This window comes from Dama dama, chromosome 33 (assembly GCF_033118175.1).
Source record: "Dama dama isolate Ldn47 chromosome 33, ASM3311817v1, whole genome shotgun sequence".
Taxonomy (NCBI): Eukaryota; Metazoa; Chordata; class Mammalia; order Artiodactyla; family Cervidae; genus Dama; species Dama dama.
The window spans coordinates 31,248,251-31,272,895 of NC_083713.1; the positions used below are offsets into that span (position 1 = coordinate 31,248,251).

General features: G+C 39.1%; 1 protein-coding gene across 1 annotated transcript in view; it reads right to left on the reverse strand.

Annotated features, from left to right (window-relative positions):
- The window catches only part of B3GALT1 (beta-1,3-galactosyltransferase 1), a 410,482-nt gene that overhangs the window by 48,833 nt on the left and 337,004 nt on the right, over nt 1-24,645 (reverse strand). The gene's annotated exons all lie outside the window — the stretch shown is intronic.

The following is a 24,645-nucleotide window of genomic DNA, read 5'->3' on the forward strand; positions in this document are numbered from 1 at the left end:
TGCATGGTAAATGACATCATATTGATACTTTGAAATTGGAGGTTATGTGTGTGAGCTATTTACAACACAGTAACTGGCTAATGCAAACAATCAGAGCTCTGTCACTTTCCATTCCCAAATCTTCAACCTCCATTAAGAAAGACTGATGTGCACATCTCAGTACTCAAATCCATGTGATAAGTTCTTAATTGCACATGGTGCTACATGGAGGGAATGACGGCTATATTTGGATGGCTAGGTTCTGGATGGCTATAACTTCTCTAGGCTGGGACTCCTCAGTTCTACACAGAGTCTCATTCTAATCCCAGGACTTCAAGTCTCACTGCGTTGTCAGGATCTTTATTGTTGCCTTCTGGGAAGAGGCAACTAGCTCCCATAGAAATGGAATCATTCCTATGAGATAGAACACGGTGATATGACTGCCAAGGCCCAAGTGACACAGAGTTATCAGAGGAGGAAGTTCTGACAATGATCAAAGAACATCCTGAGTATAATACTTAGAAAAAAAGTCAATGGAAATGATTTTATTTAAAAATACTTGGGAACTTCCCTGGCAGTCCACTGAGTAAGACACACTTTCACAATAGGGGGCACGTGTTCAATTCCTAGTCAGGGAGCTAAGATCCCGCATGCCTTGCAGTGCAGTGAAAAATAAATAAATAAATAAATAAAGTAGACATAATTTAAAAGTACTGCCATTTCTTTATTTGCAATCATGGTCAATCCTACCAGTAGAGAGACAATCACTACACCATGTCTTTGTTTAATGAAGTCACAAAATTTTTCTAAAGCCAGTTTAGCATGTATACCAATAAGGAAGGAGAAATTTTACATATATGAGCCAAGCCACACAAAGATTTTGGGCTAAAATCATTCCAGTTTTTAAAAAAATGGAATTCCACACAAAATGAACTAAGACAATTTCTATTTGCAAATAACAGTATTTTCCAGAAATTCAGAGAGTTGGTATGAGAGAATTCACCATTAGCTGGGGTAGCAGAAAAATTCAGAGGAAACATTCTGAGCAAAGCTACACATCTATCAAAGTTCTTTTTTCTTTTGAGTCATTTACTCAACAGAGAAAGACCATAAGGGAAGATTCAGAGTTTGACAGATTACACAGAAACTCTTATCAGCTTTCCCCCTTATATTTTACACCCACACTAATTCTTAGCTATTTGGCAATTGCAAAAACACCCCTCAGGCATCCAGTTCAGGGAAAAAAACAAAACACTAGCCATCAAATGGAGAACTTGTCATGATTTTAGTACATGAGGTTAGAATTAAGGAGACACAGTAAGAAAAGTGTGGATGATTCTGAAATTCAGTGATTAAAAAGTAACTCCGTATGGACTGTCTCTATTCCAGCACCGATCACATTTCTGTAACAGGCATCAAAGCAGTCAGGATGTGAGGTTTCCAACAAATGCCCTATGATGAGGTAAAATCACTGGGTGCAAACTCAGTCTTGTACATCACAACTCAGTACAGGGCCTAGCACACGGTAGGAACTTAGTCTCTCTCAGCAACTGGGACGGGGAGCCTGGCGGGCTGCAGCTCTCGGCGTAGCAAAGAGCTGGACATGAGTGAAGTGACTGAGCACACACAACATCTTGCTCTAAGATGAAAGACAGCCTAGCCACATTTGGATTCTCTAATCAGCTTCTCAATTCCTCTCCTATAGTACCCACTGTTTCATTCAACAAATCTATGTTGAATGTTTTCTATATCGTGGTATTCTAGGAGAAGCTGAAAATAGAGAGGAACTCATATTCTTCTTGAGACAGATAAAATTCAGACAATAAAGTATCGTAATGGAGCTACTAAAGCATAGAGGAGAGACCTTGAACTGTAACTGCCTATGTCTTTCGTGTGACCAAATGCATCCTTCTCTTAAAATAGGTGCTCAGACTATTAATAATTAAGAACAATAACTTCACTTGACTGAAAAGTATGAATGCAACTAATGTTTCAATGTTCAGAAAACTAAGATCAGATCATGGCATCAGGACCCATCATTTCATGGCAAATAGATGGGGGAAAAATGGAAATGGTGACAGATTCTCTTGGGCTCCAAAATCATGGCAGATGGTGACTACAGCGATGAAATTAAAAGACGCTTGCTCCTTGGAAGAAATGCTATGACAAACCTAGACAGTGTATTAAGAAGCAGAGACATCACTTAGCCGACAAAGATCTATATAGTCAGAGCTATGGTTTTCCCAGTAGTCATGTATAGATGTATACATGTATAGATGTGAGATTTGGACCATAAAGAAGGCTGAGCACTGAAGAACTGATGCTGTAGAACTGTGGTGTTGGAGAAGGCTATTGAGAGTCCGTTGAACAGCAAAAAGATTAAACCAGTCAATCCTAAGAGAAATCAACCCTGAATATTCATTGGAAGGACTTATGCTGAAGCTGAAGCACCAATACTTTGGCTACCTGATGCTGGAGAAGATTGAGGGCAGGAGGAGAAAAGAGTGGCAGTGGTTGGATGCTATCACCAACTCAATAGGCATGAGTTTGAGTAAAATCTGGGAGATAGTGAAGGACAGGGAAGCTTGGCATGCTACAGTCCATGGGGTCACAAAGATTCAGACATGACCTAGCGACTAAACAACAACAACGTTTCTATTAAATAAACGGGATACTGTGAGGCTGAAGGAATGTAGTATAGAGCCTTAAAAACAATCCGATACTTCCCTGATTTTAAGCTGGAATACATCTGAGTTAGTCTTTCAGTAGTTCAACAATATTTTCATTTTCCTTTTATGTACAATTCACAGACTAGGTCCTGGGGATTTTAAGAACAATGAAGAAAATTCAAGTGGCTTTCCCAAAAATCTGATATGTTATGACCCTTTCAAAAGTTTGATATAATTTCATGATACTTTTCAAGAACATAAATGCTCTAGTTTATGTCTATTTATGAAATGTTAGTCTATATAAATGAGTTACTTCACAAATGATTTTGGTAGAAAATGAATTTATCTTTATAACAGGCAAAACAAAACAATGGGATAGATCTCTGTTTGAATTTGGCTGTCAAACGTTTTAGCTACAATTTTAGGTCTTTGACTTTATGGATAGCAAAAGCTGGTTCTGAAAATTAAGAACAGTCCAGGGCATATGTGCAAAGGAATTCTGCAAAGTTTGCATATTGACTGAACCAACTACTGCCCTAACTGGACTTTTCAGGCTATGCACTGCATATCTTGCAAATACTGTTATAGTAAATCATTCCATATAAGCTCATGGAATTTGAACATGTCTTCTGGTTTTGACACAGACTGTCTACAGCCAGTTAACAACAATGAGCCTTGAATGTGACCCATCTGTGGGCAATTGCTTTGCTTTTTTTTCCTTCTTCTTTTTCTATAGGCGTTTTATTCTAGATCAGTATTTTTAGCAATGGGTATGGCGTCTGCCATTAGAGACAATAGGCCAGCATCTGTACAAATATTTCACCACCATTAAAAACCAGCAAAACAAAGCCAACAGTTTAAAGTATATGCCCTGCAGACGGCTGAAGCAGCAACAGCATCCTTTAATTCAAAGGGTAGCATCTTGACCTGACATGCGCCTGGAGAATGATCTTCCTCCTCACTTAAGTGGTTCTCCATCATCCCCGGGCACATGTGGTGTAGATGCTCGCAGCCATATGGACCAGGAAGAGGCATGATGGAGATCCTGTAGCAGCGCCTGCAGAGGGTGGGAGGTTGGGAGGCGGGAAGTTCCCTTTGCCCTGATTGGATCATACTGAATGGGGGTTTCTGTAGTCCAAGATCAATACGACTTAAAGTTGTGGCCTGACAAGCAACAGGCCCAGAATGGGGAAAGCGCATCATTCCCTCTGAAGTATAAAGCTTCACCCTAGGTTTTCACACTAGGTGTTTATTGATGGATACTTAGATGTGAAAGGAAAATGCCCATCCGTTACTTCCAAACTGGGCACATTTTCCTCACTAGACCTTTGGGGAGCTACATCTGACACTGTGAAAGTGTTTTCCATGGCTTGGCTAAGCTGTGAAAGAAATCCACTTAGAAATGTTTTGAATAAACAGGGTATCAGTTAGGACACTTGTTAAAAAAAACCCACAAGTTCTTTTTGGAAAACAAAGATGGGGGAAGCCTGTATATCAATGATCTCATAGAAAGACTAAATACAAACATCAGACACTCAAGAAATAGGTTCATAAGAAGTGGCTTTGTCCACAGTCATCAAGACAGTATGGTACTGGCACAAAGACAGAAATATAGATCAATGGAACAGAATAGAAAGCCCAGAGATAAATCCACGAACCTATGGACACCTTATCTTTGACAAAGGAGGCAAGGATATACAATGGAAAAAAGACAACCTCTTTAACAAGTGGTGCTGGGAAAACTGGTCAACCACTTGTAAAAGAATGAAACTAGAACACTTTCTAACACCATACACAAAAATAAACTCAAAATGGATTAAAGATCTAAATGTAAGACCAGAAACTATAAAACTCCTAGAGGAGAACATAGGCAAAACACTCTCCGACATAAATCAAAGCAAGATCCTCTATGACCCACCTCCCAGAATATTGGAAATAAAAGCAAAACTAAACAAATGGGACCTAATGAAACTTAAAAGCTTTTGCACTACAAAGGAAACTATAAGTAAGGTGAAAAGACAGCCCTCAGATTGGGAGAAAATAATAGCAAATGAAGAAACAGACAAAGGATTAATCTCAAAAATATACAAGCAACTCCTGCAGCTCAATTCCAGAAAAATAAATGACCCAATCAAAAAATGGGCCAAAGAACTAAACAGACACTTCTCCAAAGAAGACATACAGATGGCTAACAAACACATGAAAAGATGCTCAACATCACTCATTATTAGAGAAATGCAAATCAAAACCACAATGAGGTACCATTACACGCCAGCCAGGATGGCTGCTATCCAAAAGTCTACAAGCAATAAATGCTGGAGAGGGTGTGGAGAAAAGGGAACCCTCTTACACTGTTGGTGGGAATGCAAACTAGTACAGCCGCTATGGAAAACAGTGTGGAGATTTCTTAAAAAACTGGAAATAGAACTGCCATATGACCCAGCAATCCCACTTCTGGGCATACACACTGAGGAAACCAGATCTGAAAGAGACACGTGCACCCCAATGTTCATCGCAGCACTGTTTATAATAGCCAGGACATGGAAGCAACCTAGATGCCCATCAGCAGATGAATGGATAAGGAAGCTGTGGTACATATACACCATGGAATATTACTCAGCCATGAAAAAGAATTCATTTGAACCAGTCCTAATGAGATGGATGAAGCTGGAGCCCATTATACAGAGTGAAGTAAGCCAGAAAGATAAAGAACATTACAGCATACTGACACATGTATATGGAATTTAGAAAGGTGATAACGATAACCCTATATGCAGAACAGAAAAAGAGACACAGAAACACAGAACAGACTTTTGAACTTTGTGGGAGAATGTGAGGGTGGGATATTTCAAAAGAACAGCATGTATACTATCTATGGTGAAACAGATCACCAGCCCAGGAGGGATGCATGAGACAAGTGCTCCGGCCTCGTGCACTGGGAAGACCCAGAGGAATCGGGTGGAGAGGGAGGTGGGAGGGGGGATCGGGATTGGGAATACATGTAAATCCATGGCTGATTCATATCAATGTATGACAAAACCCACTGGAAAAAAATAATAATAATAATAAAAAAAAAATTAAAAAAAAAAAAAAAAAAAAAAAAGAAGTGGCTTTGTAACTGGGCAGGACCCTATTGGGCCTTCCTGGGACAGACACCTCTTCCACATCCTTTGCTTTAGCTCCTCTCTGATGTACCTAGATAATAAGTGTCCACGGCACACTTCCTGAATTGTTTTATGGATGCTAAAACTTCCACCAAGGGGAAGAAATTAACTGCTTGATCACCATGAGCATGTGGCCCCCAGAGCTACTGGTACCTAAGTATTGATAATGTTAACTCCTGTTATACTACCCTACTACCTCATCATGAACCAACTAGAATTGTGTCTGAGCTGACCCCATACCCTTGGACACCCCTCCCCTAACCTGGCCTTTACAAATGCTTTAAAAATTTTTTTTTAGATTACACATTTAAGCAACATCATATGGTATTTGTCTTTCTCTGTCTGGCTTACTTCGTTTAGTATGATAATCTCTAAGACCGACCATGTTGCTGCAAGTGGCATTACTTCATTCTTTTTTATTGCTGAGTAAAATTCCATTTTAATCTTTAAAAATGATACAAATGAGCTTATATGCAAAACAGAAACAGACCCACAGACATAGAAAACAAGCTTATTGTATTCAAAATAGAAGAGGGAAATCAGAAGAAGGGAAATAAATTTAGAGTTTGGGGTTAACATATATATACTATCATATATAAAATAGATAACCAACAAAGACCTACTACTGTACAGTACAAAGAATTATACATAATATTTTGTAACCTAAAAGGGAGAAGAATCTGAAAAATGGTATGCATATATACAACTGAATCATTTTGTTGTACATCTGAAACTAATGTGCTGTAAATCAACTATATTTCAATGAGGGGAAAAAAAAAAAAAGCTTTGTTAAAACTAATAGGGGAGTTTGGGTTTTTTGAGTACCAGCTGTCCCAGACTCCTTGTATGATGCCCTACAGTAAAAGCTGCACTTGACTTCACCACACTTGGTGTCAGCAGACTGGATTTACCGTGTGCAGGTGACAGGGCCCACGTTTGGCTCAGCAACGGTTTCCAACCTGGTATTCTACTACTCTGATTAATGCTATTATTTTTCAAGTTTAAAAAAAATACTTCATACAATAACAGCTTTTTACAGTTCTTTTTCAAATTATTTTAAACTCTATTTATTTTTTTTTGTCTGTGCTGGGTTTTTGTTGCTCGGCAGACTTTCCTCTAGTTGTGGCAAAATTAGAGGAACTCTCTAGGTGTGGTGTGTAGGCCTCTCGTTGTGGCGGCTCCTCTTGTTGTAGAGCTCCGGGAAGGCCTCTAAGGTGCGTGGGCTTCAGTAGTTGTGGTACATGGGCTCAGCTGCTCCGTGGCATGTGGAATCTTTCTGGACTAGGGATTCAACCTGTGTCTCCTGCATTGGTAGGTGAATTCTTTACCACTGAGCTACCAGGGAAGCCCTATTTTTCAAGGTTTGAGATCTAGACTCTCCTGCTCACTAAGGGTCCTGGAAGCCACTTAACGCCTCACTCCTTTAACAATATCACCTGGACTGCTTGCCGTTCTCTGTCGCCGTGACCTTCTCCACGGTTTAGGTAGCCCTCTCTGGCACTGAGATAGAGGATGAGTGAGCTACACCCTCATGTTTTCTTCCTGTGTTGTTATTTTTTTGCCTGATTTCTTCTCAGGAGGAAGTTGAACATATTTTAACCAGATAGATATGAGGAAAAGAAACTGTTTTTCTCCCCAGATAGCAATCAAGGACCTTGGGCATTATGTGCAGAGTTTTCTGGAATTCTATTAAAAACTACCTGACAAACTGCCTTCGGGTCTCTGGGTTGTTTCCTTTGTGTGGGGTGAGATGTGGGACCTACTAGGCTTAGCAAGCTTAGCTGGATGTTGCTTAAAGTTTAGGCAGTAAACAAAGATGTGCTCAGATGGCTGGAATGATCAATTTGAGAGCTGAAACTTACAGTAAGAATTACCTGGTTCTACCTACATTCATTAAACTTGATGTAATAGTAGCCCCAAAGATATGGTACCTTAAGTAGTCCATCTGTTCCCTCTATTAAAACCTTCTTGGTCTAGCTTCTAAAAACCAATTAGTCTACTTTTCTCTTTGAGCGAAAAATAAAACAGATATTTTGAGAAAAGTCACAAATCATCACCACTGTATGTATACTCTTTGTAGTATTACATTTTTCCCTGGGGAAAAAAAAAGACAATAAATACAAAAGGGATCTGTGAAATATGCCTCCATTAAAGTAAAATACAACTCTTTCATCATGCTAAATGCATACCTATAACAGCTTACTTCTCCATGGAACTGTGATACATGTGACGGAATGAGAGTGGAAATGGGTCACACAGAGAATACTTTACTATTATTATTTTTTAAATGTATCCCTTGGGGGAGTTTTGGATAAATGGACTGAATGTTATTTCATTTCCAAGGTCTTTGCTCAGGAAGCCAATGAAGCCAAGTATGCAGAGCAAAAGACATCTGCTCAAGGTCAAAGAGATGGGTGAGCTGCTGCGAGACCTCACTCCATCCCCCACCCCTAGACAAGGCCCTGCCACGTCCACAGGCTCCAGCTCATTTCCTCTTCTTTGTTACCTGGAAAACTGAAGATATCTGGAATCATGCAGAATCAAACAGCGTATTTTACCAATCAACAGAGCTAAGTACACTGAAGTCTCTAGGATGAGAGAAGACACCACACATGCCCACACTATACAACCACCACAGAAACAGTGTTTATTTTTGTAAAGCAATTATCAACTTATGTATAAATGCTTACAGTATCTGAGATCCAAGATCTCTGGAAAAAATCAGATGTTGCAATCAAAACATAATTGAGCTATTTTGGAATAGAAAGCCTACTTGCTCTTCAAAACACATAAATATCTAAAAATTAAACAATGACCCACTTAGAGCAGAACTGCTTCCCTGAGATTTTCTAAGGATACACTTTAAGTGAACTTCCCTCCTTGATGAAAAGTTTCTATAGTTTAATACTGGTATTTCCCAACCTGGGATGAACGTGTGTCTCTGGGTGTATGTGTCTCTATATGTGTATGTCGGGGGGTGGGTGGATGTGGTCAGCAATGATGAGCTAATTTCCTCAAGTGATCTGATCTGAAAATCCATCTGTGATCATTTACAGTCTAAAAAATAATGTCCTGTACATGTAGGCACTATTATTTTTTCAAATGTGCACATACGCTTTCATAAGAAAAATGCTAATTCATTTTAAAGTGTTGTCAACTTCATTGTAAATTTTTGTTATTACTATTTTTAATTCCATGGAATAAAAACATAGCAATTACCTATAGGCAACTGCAACATTTTAAATATTAAGGAGGAGTTCTTCTGGAGTAGATGTGCTGAGATAATGTATTTCAAGAGTTATTGATAAAAATACTTAAAATAAGGACTTACTAGAGATATACAGTAATGGTGATATGATAAGATACAAAGGATTTTCAATTATATATGAGTCACATTATAAGAATCACTAAGCCATTTGGTTATATTAAGTCTAAATATTTGAATCTAGCCTCAAAATAAAACATTCAGAAAACAATTAACAGCCATTGCCACTGGGAAAAGGAGTGAGCTTGTGAGCAGCTGGTGCAAAGGTCCCTATTTTTATTCTTTATGCATCTATACTGTTCAAATTGTTTACAACAACCATAAATTCAAGCCTTCCTTCTATATTTTTAAAAATAATTAAAAGATATAATTGAATCACTTTGCTGTACAGCAGAAAATTAATACAACACTGTAAATCAACTATACTTCAATAAAAAATATAATAAATTTAAAACAAACACGAAAGTAATTAAAAGGAAAGCACCCACATAAAATGAGATCAACAGTGTCTCTGAAGACCAGTGAGGTGCTGGCTCCGTCCCCTGCACACCCATTCTCTTGCACTAGGCTTGGATTAGGAACTGCTTCTCATTCCCTGTAACTTTGGAAGCTGCTCCCAAGTGGACAAACATCTCTACCACATGCTGGGCCCTGGGCTGCAGGCTTCATGTGAAGTCTGAGAGCTCCCAGGGAAGACTGCAAGCAAGCTCCATATCACCATGTCCATGTGTTTGGGGGCCACAAGACTACAATATATTCCCACCCAGCTGCGTCTGATTGTGCAGCTGCCTATGGGTGCAGGGAGAAAGATCGAGTCTCGCCTCCTCCAACCAAACATGTGCTGGCACACTCCAGGGAGCATGTGTGAAATCCTAGTCTGTCCTACACCAGGAGGAGATTGTAGCTGCCTGATCCATGGTGACTTCTGCCTGTAATAACTCTATGAGAGCTGGTATTCAGTGTTAGGGATGCATGCAAATCATGCGACACTTAATGCGTTTAGATTCAAAAAGCTGTAGCAAATTCCATGCAACACTTGCTAATATGGTAAGTTAATCTAAAATATTTTCAATTCTGTCCAAAAAAATACTGCCATGCTAAATTACCCCAAGTTAAGTAATGTCATGTTGTATTATGGCATGACATTCAGGTAGCTCATTGTAGCAAATAAAAACATTTATATCCTTTAGGGAGATTTCATGGAAAGCAGATGCACTCTATTTTTTCCCTAAGGAATTTAGTTCAATTTTAGCAATGCATATGTGAAGTGGATAAAACACTACAAATAAAAGATTTGGCTTTTATTTTATGTATAAATTAAACCTTGATATTTTAAGTATACTCACATTTTCATTTCTATCTGTCATATCTACATAGATTTTCCTTATTCATTCAATGGGAGGAAAACAAAATGGGGTGATTTTGATTGATTTTTTTAAAATTTAGGACCAATATATACTAACTGGCTTTGTTTTCACACACACACACACACACGCATATACACATATACACACATACTGTATATATATATATATATATGTATGAGAAATATATATATATATATAGAAGAAGGAAATGGAAACCCACTCCAGTACTCCTGCCTGGAAAAATCCCATGGACAGAGGAGCCCGGTGGGCTACAGACCAGGGGGTCGCAGTCAGACCCAATTTAGCGACTAAACCACCACCACCGTGTATATACATACACACATAGTTTTTATTACTTTACTCTTTCAATTCTCTCTCTCCCCACACCCACACACCCACACCCCCCATATATATAATATATATATATATATATATATATATATATATATATATATATATTCAGATCAGATTTTGACTATATAATCTAGCCAAGCATGTGTGGACCAAGAATGCTGCCTGTCACTTCAGTGAACAAAGGACGCTGTGGGCATCAAACCTACAGCTATTGCAGCCACCCCCGATGGTGCACCTTGTTGAGAACACAGGAGGGGGTTAAACTGGATATTGGCCCTAGATAGTTAAGGTGCACATCAAAAGAATACTTTAATTAAGCCCAAGCTCTTATATTTTTCCATACATAGAAAATCACTAAATTCATTAACTTGAGATATTTGTTTTTTCTTTAATTAGCCAAATCTTTTGATCTTCAACTTTTTTTTTTCCCCCCTAGAAAGTTCCTATATATCTTGGCTCCTCCCTAGTCTCTTCAGAACAGTCCCTCAGAGCTATCTGAGAAGCTGGATCCCAGGCTACAGTCCTCAGTAAAGTCCTCAAATAAAACATAATTCTCAACTTTCAGGTTGGGCATTTTTTCCAGTCTTTGTCAAGTATCCAGTGCATAAACTCACTGTTCATATGGTTAACTGGCTGCTTCACCTTTTTTCTCCTTGATGGATTTTTGTCACATAGAAACAACCCTTGATGAACATATTCAGTGAGTGGCTCTTCTGCAATAGTTTTTCATGTATGGTTTCTAAATTTAGGTCCAGAACATACTTCCTTTACACAAAGGCTTTCTCTAGACTCCATCTCTCAAAGCTAAATGAGCTGAGGGCTGCTAGCTAGTTCAGGGCACAAAAGCTGTGCATCTAAGCTCTTCCTGGTCTAGAAGGACTTGTCAAGATCAGATCTCCTTCACAGAACTGCCCAGCCTCAAGCACAAAGACAAGGATCAACAGACTCCTTCCTTTTGGTAACTCAATATAAACTTCTCTTTTTTGAGGGTGAAAAAATAAGCTTAAACACAGTGTGAGGCTGAGTTGTTTCCAAAAAATATTTTAATACTAAGGAATAATACCAAAGTCTCAAAGATCTATGGTTAGGTAGGGAAGCTAAGTTGCTGACAATATTTTTAGTGTATTTACTTCTTGCATTTTAGATTGGAACTTGTATAAACATATCGTTATGTTTTACTGTGTTGTGGAGGAGGACTTAGCAGGAGGGTTGTGAATAAGGTGTAGTGATAATGAGTCATGGGGAAGGAAGGTATAAGTAGCTTTTTTCCCTTCCTAAGCCTCTGATGTAATGGTAAGAAAATACTCCAGAGGTTGTTTGATCATGGGAATAAATAATCTTGAGGTTCCAAATTTTAAAAGGCATCAAACAAGAATGCTTAGCACCGACCGCCCTCGAAACTGCTTTAATGCCCTATGCTTTACCTTCTGGACTTCCTGTCTCAATGATTTTATGTCCATGAAATAAAATAATGGGAAAAAATTCAACAGGATGGAAACAGAGTTAATCATGAAATGGTATCATTCCCTCATCATGAACTTCTTCTCTTCATTCAACAAATGTCTAATGAGAAAAGATTTGTATTGAGCCTATGGGCTTCCCTGGTGGATTAGACGGTAAAGAATCCACCTGCAATGCAGGAGATGTGGGTTCAATCCCTGGGTTGGGAAGATCCCCTGGAGAAGGGAATGGCCACCCTCCAGTATTCCTGCCTGGAGAATTCAATGGATAGAGGAGCATGGCAGAATATAGTCCATGGAGTTGCAAAGAGTTGGATATGACGAACGAACACTATTCTAGGCACTTGAAAACACATTAGTGCATAAAACAGATGAAAATCTCTGTTCTGGTGAAACGTATGTTCTAGGACAAGAAACTATGCATGCACACCATGTGTATAAACATAATGCATTAACAGAACTTTCACTGAAGTCAAACAGAAATTGTATTAAAACTAAGAGCCTCTGTCTGTGGGTCTCGTACACATTTTAGATTTCATAAGGTAATTAAATTGCCCTTTAACATTTGCTTTAAATTCCCCCCCTCAATTCTTAATGATATTACAATCTCTTCATAGTTTGACAAGAACAGGAACTAGGCACAGGGAATAGGGCCATAAAGAGTCATTTCGAGTGTTCTACAAAGCGAGACTTCTCCAAACTTAAAATTGGTTTTAATGATGTGGATGGAAACAGTTGTTCAAACTCTCTCTTTACATTTGCTGGATAATCACTTTTAGCAAAAGTTAGTAAATTAAAAAGGAATCTTCCCAATATATTTGGCAATTTTCCTTTGTTGCTGCAAATGATGGTCTGCTTTTGAGAGTTTTGATACATTTCATAATCAGTGAGACAAATGCTAGGATGTTTCATTCACAGTGAAAATTATTACAGAATCAAGAGGCTGCATCAACTGCCATATTAGGGAAATTATATCTATGGCAAGGTAAATGAGAGTGCATTCACTGAAGTCATAGAACTGGAAAGCCCTTTGAAATGTTTCTTTACATAAGAGTGCCTCTAAATAGATAAAAACTCATGTAGCATTCAAAAAATATTTGTTGAAGCCTTACTATGAGTTGGGCTTCCCTGGTTGCTCAGCGGGTTAGAATACACCTGCAATGTGAGAGACCTGGGTTCAATCCCTGGGTTGGGAAGATCCCCTGGAGAAGGGAAAGGCTACCCACTCCAGTGTTCTGGCCTGGAGAATTTCATGGACTGTATAGTCCATGGGGTTGCAAAGAGCAGGACACGACTGAGAGACTTCACTTTATTACTATGAGTCAGGTATCCTATTATGTATTGGGAACAACCAAGTCATAGGTCATATTCTCAAGAAGCCAATTGCAAATAAGGGAGTCAGAAATATAGACACTCTAAACATAAGTCAATTTCATAATGCTGGCATATTTAAGGTGATGTAAAAAAATTGTCAAGATTATCCTATCCCATGGCCTCTTGAAAATGCTCCTTCAACTCCTTTATCAACCATGCTCACTAGAGAAAAAGCTTTATTTTTACTAATTTCTGCTTAATGTCTTGCATAATTCACAAGGTTCTTCTGTTTCACATGTTCTCAAGACAAAGATAAAATATCTGGTTACCAAAAAAAAAAAAATCTGATCATAATTTCTTATAAGACCCTTCATGTATTTTAAAATAAATTATTTTTTGAAAACTATTTTAATTGTTGAATTTACTTAAATACTATCACTTTCCAGCAAAGGTTTTAGGGGTATAAAGTAAAAGATACACTCATAAGACAAATATAAACAAAATAGAAAAATAGATCCATGTTATAAGTAATCAGATAAATTAACCATAAGAGTTACTGTTATTAATAGTTGGAGGCTTATTTAGATTTGCATTTGAGCTTCCTGGCAGACAGTGCAAAGATGAGAAATGTAACAAGTTAGTTACATAATTTAAATAATGGCAAGAATAATCATGCCAATTTTTCAGGGGAGATCAAGTTATTTTGATATTAAACTCTAGAATAGCTTTTACATGGAGAGAGATGATTAAATTATAAAATGGCCACTATCCAAATACTGAAGCATATTTCAACCAACCAGTCCAATAAAATCCAAGGACAAATATTAAAACAAATTTAGTGATGGCAGTTCCAGAAGGAAGCAGATCATTATGATACAAACACATGGCTCAGGCTATGAATACATGGATAGGTCAATTGCCTCCATTTTCCCCCAGAGCACACTTTCATCTGGCACTGGAAATGTCTGCATCGCCAACATGTCAAGGTTAATTCTTTGGAAAAAACCTTGGAGAGCTGGCTTCCTATAATGCTGCTTCATGGTAGATGGATGGTCTGTAAGCGTTGAAATTTAAAGCAACCAGTGTTAGGATTGTTAGTTTTACTGTGAACGATTAGAGAACAAGCCAGCCTGGATCTTTGTACAGGACTTCCATCTGAACACAGAAATGAGCTGACAGAAATCAGGATTCTCCAGAGACATAACGTAGACTGATTCTAAGGTTTGAATAAACATCCCAAATATTAACACAGAACACAGAAAAAAGTGTTTTTATGGGGGAATTATTTTTAAGATGGATATAAGAAATTATTTCAGTTAATTCAGGCAAATAAATGGTCAATGGAGACTTAAAAAGCAAAATGACTCTAAGAAGGACAAAAGGAAAGCAATGCACGTGTGAAACGGAGTTCTTCAAAGACTCCCTCCCCACCCTAACTAAAAATTTCAAAATTTTTAGGGAGCACTGCTTTTTTCTTCTTATTTCTGTTCTACAGCACTATAATATCAAACTGTTTCTCTCTTTCCTAATAATTTTGGATCTCTTTGAATAATCTTTTAATTTTCTTTACCATCTATCTGCTACACAGGTTCTTAGGAAAATGCAAATTACAGTTTGCCAGTAGAATTTCAACCCAAATACACAGAAAAACGAAGGAGGGCTGAGTTTGATGGTGGAAACATGATCACTGAGCCTGCCTCTTAACCGGGTTACCCTTCCACTTCCCACATTTATTTGTTCTTGTTCAGAACCCATTGTTTGCAATCAGAGAGCAAGCAAGTACTTGAGGCTCTGAAATCTATTTTACATCAATCCATAGATAATTTCAAAGGTGGAAAAGGAAAGTCATCTCCTCTTTATCTTGATATTTGTAATTGGAGCTCTGCGAGACTGTTTACCTTCCATCTTCCACAGAAGCCATGAGATGAAAGCAAGGTGTGAAACAGCAGAGTCTTTGATCATTTTAACTTTGTGCAACTGGGTGGCCAGGATGAAAGACCACAGTTGATCACATTAGTGAGTTCCCTCTTAAACTTTTAAAAAGAGCGAAATAAAAAGGATTTGTCCAACAAATAGCATGTTAGAAAAACAGTGGCAATGAAGTTGACCTTTCTGTTATATCAAAGGGGCCTTACTAAGTGCCTCATGGATAAACTTCAAGGTTAAGGAAACTAACTGCTACACAAGAAAACTTTTTGCTTATTTATTTTTTCTGTTGGCTTATTTACAGAAGCTCAAAATCTTAAACAGCCAGTTAAACTGGGTGCCTGCTAAATGAGAAAATTTGCAACATATAGTTTATTAAATGCTCTGGTTAATGTCACACAAGGTATAACAAAGGAGCTGGTACTCCTACTAGGTTTTTTTTTTAATGCAATGGTAAATCAACAGAAAAAAAAGTTTTAACTTTATTAACTAAGGCATTGTATTCTAGCATGTGTGTTTATTTATTAAAAACTTCAAATTCAACCAGATTTATCTGAATAAGACATACATTCATTAGGCTCACTGCAAAGTTTTAGTTTATTCAGTGATAACAGAGCTGAAAAAAATAATTGAGACGGATGAGTAACATAGGAGAACAAATTTCTGTTTCAGGAAGATTAGAAACATTTCTCAGCAGTTAGAGACAGACCTCCAGGATATGAGGAGGACTCAGAGGACGGGCACTTGATGCAGCAAAAACTGCATAACATGCCCACTGAGGCTCCACCTTCCTACTGAAGTATCTACGGTGGAGAATTTTCAAATTTGGGGAAAATCTCACTTGAAAAACAGGCTGGTTCTGAAGTAAAAAGGGAATCAGCTGAGAGGTAAAGTCTAAGGCTGATTTCTTCATCTTTCCCCTAGTGGGATGAGAGTAAAGAAAGTGTACTTAAAAGAGGAAAGAAATTCAAGGAATTGAGAGAGACACAGAGACAGTTTGTAGCCTATAAAGTACTAACATTTGAAAAAAAAGATGAATGAATATCTATCATTTAGATGTCTGTTAACTAGATGCCATGCAGGTCAAACATCAGGTTGGGAGTTAAATTCTTCATTTCTAAAAATAAATGATAGAGGATGTCTGCTTTATCCCTGGAGTCTCCAAAACACTGATCATTTAGGTTATTTACACCAGGGAATTTTACTTACCACCTTACTTTTATAGTTTGTCTTTTCCCTACACATCTTATCTCTACAACTAGATTGGAAGAAAAGCCAAACTAATCATCTCCTCAGCAGCAGACAAAGGTTAGTTCCTACCTAGTCCCCATTCTTTTTGAACTTTTCCTTAGTAAAAGGATTTTGCTCCCTTCTGTACCCTTCACATACTAGAAGCTAGAAAGGCAGATTCTAGCTTCAAATGAGTCACTGATCTAAGCTGCTCCATGGTGGCCTCATTTCCTCTGTCAGTGATTGGGTTATGCAGGCACATCTGATTTAAACCCAAGTAAGATGGTAGGTGTTGTGAGAGGGCATCAAAGGGCAGCCACACTGAAACCATAATCACAGAAAACTAGCCAATCTGATCACAGGACCACAGCCTTGTCTGACTCAATGAAACTAACCCATGCCGTGTGGGGCCACCGAGATGTCTGACAGAATGTGGTCCACTGGAGAAGGGAATGGCAAACCACTTCAGTATTCTTGCCTTGAGAACCCCATGAACAGTATGAAAAGGCAAAATGATAGGACACTGAAAGAGGAACTCCCCAGGTCAGTAGGTGCCCAATATGCTACTGGAGATCAGAGGAGAAATAACTCCAGAAAAATGAAGGGATGAAGCCAAAGCAAAAACAATACCCATTTGTGGATGTGACTGGTGATAGAAGTAAGGTCCGATGCTGTAAAGAGCATAGGAACCTGGAATGTTAGGTCCATGAATCAAGGCAAATTGGAAGTGGTCAAATAGGAGATGGCAAGAGTGAATGTTGACATTCTAGGAATCAGCGAACTAAAATGGACTGGAATGGGTGAATTTGACTCAGATGACCATTATATCTACTACTGTGGGCAGGAATCCCTTAGAAGAAATGGAGTAGCCATCGTGGTCAACAAAAGAGTCCGAAATGCAGTACTTGGATGCAATCTCAAAAATGACAGAATGATCTCTGTTCGTTTCCAAGGCAAACCATTCATTACCACGGTAATCCAAGTGCATGCCCCAACCAGTAATGCTGAAGAAGCTGAAGTTGAACGGTTCTATGAAGACCTACAAGACGTTTTAGAACTAACACCCAAAAAAGATGTCCTTTTCATTATAGGGGACTGGAATGCAAAAGTAGGAAGTTAAGAAACACCTGGAGTAACAGGCAAATTAGGTCTTGCAGTACGGAATGAAGCAGGGCAAAGGCTAATAGAGCTTTGCCAAGAGAAAGCACTGGTCATAGCAAACACCCTCTTCTAACAACACAAGAGAAGACTCTACACATGGACATCACCAGACGGTCAACACCGAAATCAGACTGGTTTTATTCTTTGCGGCCAAAGATGGAGAAGCTCTATACATTCAGCAAAAACAAGACTGGGAGCTGACTGTGGCTCAGATCATGAACTCCTTATTGCCAAATTCAGACTTAAATTGAAGAAAGTAGGGAAAACCACTAGACCATTCAGGTATGACCTAAACCAAATCCCTTAGAATTATACAGTGGAAGTGAGAAACAGATTTAGGGACTAGATCTGATAGACAGAGTGCCTGATGAACTATGGACAGAAGTTCGTGACATTGTACAGGAGACAGAGATCAAGACCATCCCCAGGGAAAAGAAATGCAGAAAGGCAAAATGGTTGTCTGAGGAGGCCTTACAAATAGCTGTGAAAAGAAGAGAAGTGAAAAGCAAAGGAGAAAAGGAAAGATATTCCCATTTGAATGCAGAGAGAGTTCCAAAGAATAGCCAGGAGAGATAAGACAGCCTTCCTCAGCAATCAATGCAAAGAAATAGAGGAAAACAACAGAATGGGAAAGACTAGAGATCACTTCAAGGAAATTAGAGATACCAAGGGAACATTCCACGCAAAGATGGGTTTGATAAAGGACAGAAATGGTATGGACCTAACAGAAGCAGAAGATATTAAGAAGAGGTGGCAAGAATACACAGAAGAACTGTATAAAAATGATCTTCATGACCCAGATAACCACAATGGTGTGATCACTCACCTAGAGCCAGACATTCTGGAATGTGAAGTCAAGTGGGCCTTAGAAAGCATCACTACGAACAAAGCTAGTCGAGGTGATGGAATTCCAGTTGAGCTATTTCAAATCCTGAAAGATGATGCTGTGAAGGTGCTGCACTCTATATGCCAGCAAATTTGGAAAACTCAGCAGTAGCCACAGGACTGGAAAAGGTCCGTTTTCACTCCAATCCCAAAGAATGCTTCAACTACCACACAATTGCACTCATCTCACACGCTAGTAAAGTAATGCTCAAAATTCTCCAAGCCAGGCTTCAGCAATACGTGAACCGTGAATTTCCAAATGTTCAAGCTGGATTTAGAAAAGGCAGAGGAATCAGAGATCAAATTGCCAACATCCGTTGGATCATCAAAAAAGCAACAGAGTTCCAGAAAAACATCTATTTCTGCTTTATTGACTATGCCAAAGTCTTTGACTGTGTGGATCACAATAAACTGTGGAAAATTCTGAAAGAGATGGGAATACCAGACCACCTGACCCACCTCTTGAGAAACCTATATGCAGGTCAGGAAGCAACAGTTAGAACTGGACATGGAACAACAGATTGATTTCAAATAGGAAACAGAGTATGTCAAGGCTGTATATTGTCAACCTGCTTGTTTAACTTATATACAGAATACATCATGAGAAACACTGGGCTGGAAGAAGCACAAGCTGGAATCAAGATTGCCAGGAGAAATATCAACCACCTCAGATATGCAGATGACACCACCCTTATGGCAGAAAGTGAAGAGGAACTAAAAAGCCTCTTGATGAAAATGAAAGAGGAGAGTGAAAAAGTTGGCTTAAAGCTCAACATTCAGAAAAGTAAGATCATGGCATCTGGTCCCATCACTTCATGGGAAATAGATGGGGAAACAGTGGAAACAGTGGCTGACTTTATTTTTTTGGGCTCCAAAATCACTGCAGATGGTGATTGCAGCCATGAAATTAAAAGATGCTTACTCCTTGGAAGGAAAGTTATAACCAACCTACATAGCATATTAAAAAGCAGAGACATCACATTGCCAACAAAGGTCTATCTAGTCATGGCTATGGTTTTCCAATGGTCATGTATGGATGCGAGAGTTGAACTCTAAAGAAAGCTGAGCACCAAAGAATTGATGCTTTTGAACTGTGGTGTTGGAGAAGACTCTCGAGAGTTCCTTGGACTGCAAGGAGATCCAACCAGTCCATCCTAAAGGAGATCAGTGCTGGGTGTTCATTGGAAGGACTGATGCTGAAGCTGAAACTCCAATACTTTGGCCACCTCATGAGAAGAGTTGACTCATTGGAAAAGACCCTGATGCTGAGAGGGATTGGGGGCAGGAGGAGAAGGGGACGGCAGAGGATGAGATGGCTGGATGGCATCACCGACTCGATGGACATGAGTCTGAATAAACTCCGGGAGTTGGTTATAGACAGGGAGGCCTGGCTTGCTGCAATTCATGGGGTCACAAAGAGTTGGACATGACTGAGCAACTGAACTGAACTGAACTGTGAGACTTGAAAGAAGATCTGCTGAGGGCTTCTGGGAACGGTTCCCTTCACCCTGAGAAGGAGGCATTCTGAGTATACATCCTCTCTTTTACACCATCACCTGTTGATGTGTCTATAAGTAATGCCTGCAACTACGAGCAAGGAGAATGGAAAGATGGAACGAACAGGAATCATAGTTCCAATGGATGTGGATGAATTGACCAATCCTGGGTTTACTTGACTTCCACACACTTGTGGTTATCAGACATAATAAATTCCCCACTGCTGCTGCTGCTGCTAAGTCACTTCAGTCGTGTCTGACTCTGTGTGAATCCATAAACGGCAGCCCACCAGGCTCCCCCGTCCCTGGGATTCTCCAGGCAAGAACACTGGCGTGGGTTGCCATTTCCTTCTCCAATGCATGAAAGTGAAAAGTGAAAGTGAAGTCGCTCAGTCGTGTCCAACTCTTAGCGACCCCATGGACCGCAGCCTACCAGGCTCCTCCGTCCATGGGATTTTCCAGGCAAGAGTGCTGGAGTGGGGGGCCATTGCCTTCTCCGAATAAGTTCCCTGAAAGCACCTTAACTGATCAGTCTCTAGTCCCTCCAACTGCACTAGGTGTATGCAGCTTCCACTTCTTTTTCTCCCTCATCCTCAAACTCTACCTACCTATCTACTTATTATCATCTATTTATCATCAATCTCTAATTCTGTCCTCCTGTCTTGGTTTCATTTCTGAAAGTCTTTCTTTTGGGCTCTTAAAATAATATCTAATAGATCTCCCTGTCTGTAGCACTGGGCTCTGACTACATCCAGCAGACTGCAACCATCCTGCCTTTTCTAGACAGGAAGTTAAATCACATTATTCTTTCACTTAAATTCTTTCATAGTGTCTTATTATTGGGAGGTAAGAAAGCCTTCCTCAGCGATCAATGCAAAGAAATAGAGGAAAACAATAGAATGGGAAAGACTAGAGATCTCTCAAGAAAATTAGAGATACCAAGGGAACAAACACATCATACAAAAGTGAACACAATAAAGGACAGAAATGGTATGGACCTAACAGAAACAGAAGATATTAAGAAGAGGTGGCAAGAATACACAGAAGATTATACAAAAAAGATCTTCATGACCCAGATAACCACGATGGTGTGATCACTCACCTAGAGCCAGACATCATGGGATGTGAAGTCAAGTGGGCCTCCACTACGAACAAAGTTAGTGGAGGTGATAGAATTCCAGTTGAGCTATTTCAAATCCTAAAAGATGATGCTGTGAAACTGTTGCATTCAATATGCCAGCAAATTTGGAAAATTCAGCAGTGGCCACAGGATTGGAAAAGGTCAGTTTTCATTCCAATCCCAAAGAAAGGCAAGGCCAAAGAATGCTCAAACTAGCACACAATTGTACCCATCTCACACACTAGCAATGTAATGACCAAAATTCTCCAAGTCAGGCTTCAACAGTACATGAACTGTGAACTTCCAGATGTTCAAGTTCTATTTAGAAAAGGCAGAGGAATCAGAGATCAAATTGCTAACATCCGTTGGATCATTGAAAAAGCAAGAGAGTTCCAGAAAAACATCTACTTTTGCTTTACTGACTACGCCAAAGAATTTGACTGTGTGGATCACATCAAACTGTGGAAAATTCTTAAAGAGATGGGAATACCAGACTACCTGACCTGCCTCCTGAGAAATCTGTATGCAGGTCGGGAAGCAACAGTTAGAACTGGACATGGAGCAACAGACTGGTTCCAAATCAGGAAAGGAGTATAAAAGCTTAACTTTCAGCCTGAGAAATGTATATAGCATCTCTTCTATCTTTGCCTTGAACTAATAATGCCTACGTCATTATATGGGGGAGATCAATGTCATAATCACTAGGATCCCATCAATGAGATTAGAATAAATTATTATTATTTTTTATTTGCATTTTTTGGGGAAAATCATTCAGGAGTTCTTGATAAACACTCTGCCAGAAGTAAAAAAATTGCTTTAAATAATGATCTCAGTATGAAATGTTCAATACATCAATACATAAAGAAGTAGTTACTGCATGTATAAGATCCAGTGATCCAAAGGTCAAAACAATGTGATTTTTCCCCCATTCACAAGGAAAAATACAAATTTGGCTTAGGGTATATCATATTATTCACAGAAATAAGGCAGCCTTGATCCATGCTCACTTCGTGTGGAGATAATTTATGGCTTTCTCCACAAAATGTATGAAATGGCTTTATTACATGACCCTCTGGGCATATGTGCTTTATATTAAAGGACTGATCAAATGATCATATTGACAGCAAAGTGAACCAAGGAATAAAATTCGACAGCAAAAATTCCTCATGACCATTCTTCAGAGACTACTCAAGTAGTCCCAGTTCAAGCGGAAGTCAGTATATACTGAAACCAAATTTTAAATTTAGAAGACCTCTCTGATTTTGGAATCTGCCTAATTTTGACCTGGAAAAGCCTACAGGTTAAAGCTTGGTCCCCAGAGGAAGGTCACCCAGGTAGGAATCCTACTACTCACTGGCTGTTTACCCTTGATAGAGTTGCTTAACCTCTTTAAGCTTTCATTTCCCCAAGTGTAAGTGGGGGTGATAGTAATGCCTATCTATAGAATTGTCAAGAGGATTTAAATGTGTTAATGTTTGTAAAACACACTTAGAACACTGCCTGGCACATAGGAAGTGTTATGCAAGTGTTTGGTGGATAAACAAGAATTTGTATTCATCTCCTGACACAGTTCCAGCGAATAATCTAAAGTGGAGATCTTTGCATTTATGCTACATTTACACAAAAGGGCAACTAGAAAAAAATAATGTAGCTAGGAAAAGGCAGGGGGCACTTCACTTAAGAATTTAGTTAGGTCAATAGAAATGGTAATCTCAAAGCTCTGGCTAGGCATTTTTGTAATTAAGGGAGCAGTCATTATAAAGTAGGAAAACTGCTATTTTAAACATCTCCTGATAGTGTAAGGATTTGCACAATCTGACAGGCAAAGGAAGAACACAGGGCTGATGGAAGGAGCTAACCAGATTTTGCTCAAGAATGTGGACACCGACCCCATTCTGGGGAGGGGATGAGAGAGATGAGGTCTTTCTACTGGAGATATATTTTTCCTCCTCTGTATCAGTTTTAAATCCTTGCCTCTGAAGTTGTCCTTGAGAAGTGTGTGGTTGTATGGGTCAGGAAGCGATGGGAATGGGGGGTAGTGATGGGTGGTTCAACAGCGGTCTGTTAGAGATTTAAAGATAGGAAAGCTTCAAGGGGGGAGAAGGGAGGTGGGATACATTGGGAGATTGGGATTGACATATATATACTATTGACACTATGTAAAATATAGATAACTAATGAGAACCCACTGTATAGCTCAGGGAACTCAGAGCTCTGTGATGACCTACGTAAGAAGAACAATTCAAAAATAGAGAGGATATATGTATATGGATAGTTTATTCATTTAGCTGTGCAGTAGAAACTAACACAACTGTAACACAATTGTAAAGCAACTATATTCTAATAACAATTAAAAAAAAAAACATAAAGAAAGGAAAGCTTGTCCATAGCTTATCCAAGTGGAGACATCTTAGATGGAATCAGACTCACAGTGCTCATCCTGGCCTTCTAGTACCAGTGGGCAGAGACATTCAAGCTCACTCCCATCGCCCTAGTTGACCCCAAGTGGGGTGTTAGTCTAGACTGAACATGTCAGCTTAGGAGAAATATTCTTTCAGGAAAAAAAGGTGCTAAAATCTCAGCTGAGACCAACTCACTGGGTAGAATTAGATTTCCCAATCAGTAGGTTAAAACGGTCTTAGCAGATGTGCAAAAGGTGTGGGAGTCAAACCTGAGTGCCAGGGAGCAAGCCTGGGACTGAGTGTGGCTTCAAGGGGATACCCCTGAAAGGGCTGACTTCTTCTAGTGATTTATTGTACTAGGTGATAGTCTGATGAAGTATAGAGTTAAAAAGAAATCCCCACCTCTTTCAGAATTCTCTTTAGTTATTGCTAACTCCAGAGAGGTCTGAACCACTTGTCCATCCTTGCATGGTGGTGGCTGTATAGAAAATAGAGGAGGAATGCAAAGGGAAGTGGGCCCCACCTCTACCTTTCTGTCTCCATCTGTGTAGACTGTATCTGTGTAGATTCGATACCATCTGTGTCTATAATTTCAACACAGTAACCACTTGGCACAGAGTGATTCTTGATTCATGGTGAAGCTGGGAATTACAGGAGGAACAGGGAATTTAGAGAAGCAGAGGTGGAAAGCTCTAAAGGGATTTACAATGACATTCACCTTCCTCAATGTATACTACAAGAAAGGGTCTTTTTGATGTTGCGGTAATAATATGTTTTATTACCCAATAATAAAATAGCTGTTTTCTTTGAAAAAAACCTTTTCAATAGTAAAGGTTATTATTACCATCACCAT